Source organism: Heterocephalus glaber, unplaced genomic scaffold (assembly GCF_053883595.1).
Source record: "Heterocephalus glaber isolate CG9 unplaced genomic scaffold, H.glaber_assembly_v1.0 deba00000901, whole genome shotgun sequence".
In the NCBI taxonomy this organism is placed as follows: Eukaryota; Metazoa; Chordata; class Mammalia; order Rodentia; family Bathyergidae; genus Heterocephalus; species Heterocephalus glaber.
Window position 1 is genome coordinate 11532156 of NW_028258171.1, and position 2658 is coordinate 11534813.

General features: G+C 49.8%; 1 non-coding gene across 1 annotated transcript; it reads right to left on the reverse strand.

The window, feature by feature from the left end:
- Nucleotides 1-243: 243 nt before the first annotated feature.
- On the reverse strand, nucleotides 244-543 carry LOC147828828 (signal recognition particle RNA). Its single transcript, XR_015450101.1, has one exon.
- Between the last annotated feature and the right edge of the window lie 2115 nt (nucleotides 544-2658).

Genomic DNA, 2658 nt, shown 5'->3' on the forward strand with positions numbered 1-2658 from the left:
GACCAGTAGGGGGCACCAACGAGGCAGTTGCAAGCCCCTGAGCATCCAATCCCTGAACGTTGCCCCCAAAAGGAACATCAAATTAGAGACAAACCTAAAGTAATGAAAATAGACAACAGCAGCAACGACAATACTTATTGCAAGTATACACAATAAATTACATGAAAAAGTGAGCTGTTTTAACTTTGGAATCATCACTCGCGAAGTGCCCTAAATACAACCAAGCTGTGTAAAGACAGTCAAAAGAGAAGGGGTCTCACTATGTTGCCCAGGCTGGAGTACAGTGGCTATTCACAGGCGCGATCCCACTACTGATCAGCACGGGAGTTTTGACCTGCTCCGTTTCCGACCTGGGCCGGTTCACCCCTCCTTAGGCAACCTGGTGGTCCCCCGCTCCCGGGAGGTCACCATATTGATGCCGAACTTAGTGCGGACACCCGATCGGCATAGCGCACTGCAGCCCAGAACTCCTGGACTCAAGCGATCCTCCCACCTCAGCCTCCCGAGTAGCTGGGACTACAGGCGCGCGCCACCACGCCCGGCACTCGAGTAGCAGGCAGGAGCGTACTAGAGCCTGAGCTGTGCTGACGTCACTGGTGGAGGGGCGGGACCAGCTGCTGTCATCGGGCACGCCCACACAACACGATTGGCACTGATTGTATTGTGACGTCATGTGGGAGGGGATGCCATCCTGCTTTAATAGGTTCGGGGCCAGGGGCAGCCGTGCGCCGTCCTGTCCCGACGCGTGTCCGTGTTTAACAGCCATTGGTCGTTCTGGGCTTAAAGCTCATAGTTGTATCTGGACACGCAAAGAGAGAAGTGGAAATGCAAGAGCCAGGCCCCTCGGCGTTGTCTTGCTTCCGCAGGCCTTAAGTCGCGCCGCAGTTCGGTAGATGTCACCTCTGTCTGTCTCGCCCTCCGTTATCCAGGCGGGCGGCGGAGGGGCCTGGGGTCGGCCTCTGCCGTCGCTTCCCTGATGGCCGGAGAAAATACTAGCAAAAGCTAGCAAGTGGGTAAGGTGCGAGGAAGAAAGCTTTATGGGAACAAGTTTAGGTTAGGAAGGGATAGAGCGGGAAAAGATTCCAACCATAGTAGATCTGCAGCAGCCCTTTATCTGTCCCCACCGGCAGCCTTTCATCTCTTCTCTTTTTCTCCTAAGAGCCTGAGCTGCCTCGCCACCTCCGTCCTTGCAGCGGGTAATATTCTCATTCCCTCTCTCTCTCTCTCTCTGGTCCCCAAAGTCCGTTCGAACGCTTTATTACACTAATAAAGTTTTAGCTCGGCACATGACGTCCCAGTGCGAGCCCACACTTCCCTTACAACCAGGTACGGTCGCCTTCGCCCCTGGGAGACTAAAGGAAAGGCGCACGCGAATGCCCCACCCCCACCCTAGTTCAGGTCTGTAGCCTTTTTCTAGCGCTAGGTGGCGCCAGTGCAGGCCCTCTGCAGTGTCCTAGTTTTAAACCTGAAAATACGGAGGAAAAAATATCCTCCCCTGAAGATGGGACAGTATCCAGAAGAAAGAAACCATGGATGAACGGTGGAGCGGAGCTACCGTGGTATCGCGGGACAGCCCTATCTCTGGACTGTTAAATGGGTAGTAAGTTTCTATTGCATTTAAGACACTAGTGCTTTGGGGCCTCTCTCACCCTAGCATACTCTAAAGATGGAAGTTCACAGAAAAACCTGGATAACTAGAATTTAGGAAGAGCGGGAACCAAAGGAGGTCCAGGCATCTACAGGGCACCCCATCGCGGCCAAGCCTCCCGGTCCTCCTGTAGGAAGAGATCTTCTACAGCCTGTATTTATATTCAGACCCATTTTTATCCCAATTACTGTATAAGGTACACTTTTCTTTTGTCCCTCATCTGTCAATATCCTTTCAGCGGCAAGAAATCTCTTTATTCGATGGCTATACTGGTTCAGATCGAACCTCTAGTAGTTATGTAACCACCGCTTCCGCATTCTGTATGTTTTCACTATATTGTTTCATGAATTAGTGATAGATATAATATCGAGTGCTAAATAGTAAGTTATAGTTCCAATCAGTTGTTTGCTTTTTTGGGGGGGGTACTGGGGATCGAACTCAGGACCTTGAGCTTGCGAGGCAGGCGCTGGAACCACTGAGCTAAATCCCCGGCCCCTGCTTTTTTTTAAGAGTTAAAAAAAAAAGTCCCCCTGGTAGTGGGGGCTGAACCCAGGGCCTTCGCACTGAGCTATATTTAGCTGACTACAAACACTTTTTTAATTTTTTTTTTTTGGTATTGAGAATCAAACTCAGGTTCTTGTGTTTTTGAGGCAGGCAGCAGAACCACTGAGCTAAATCCCCAGCCCACCTTTTTTAAATTTTGAAGACAGGGTCTCACTAAGTTGCCCACAATGGGCTTGAACATGGTGCCATCATGCCTCTGCTTCCCAAAGTGGTGGAATTATAGGTAAGTTTTCAATTATTTTATTTTATTTTATTTTTTTAGCTATAGGGTTCTCACTATTTGGTTAAACCCCGCCCTGAACTCCACTGCTGAAGTGATCTCCTGCCTCAGTCTCCTCAAGAAGTTGGAACTGCAGGTGCCATCGTGGGCAGAAGTTGTTTGCTTCTGAAAGGTGGAAATAAAACTAGGCAATGTCTGGCTGTGGGATTTTGCTGTTTAACAACTA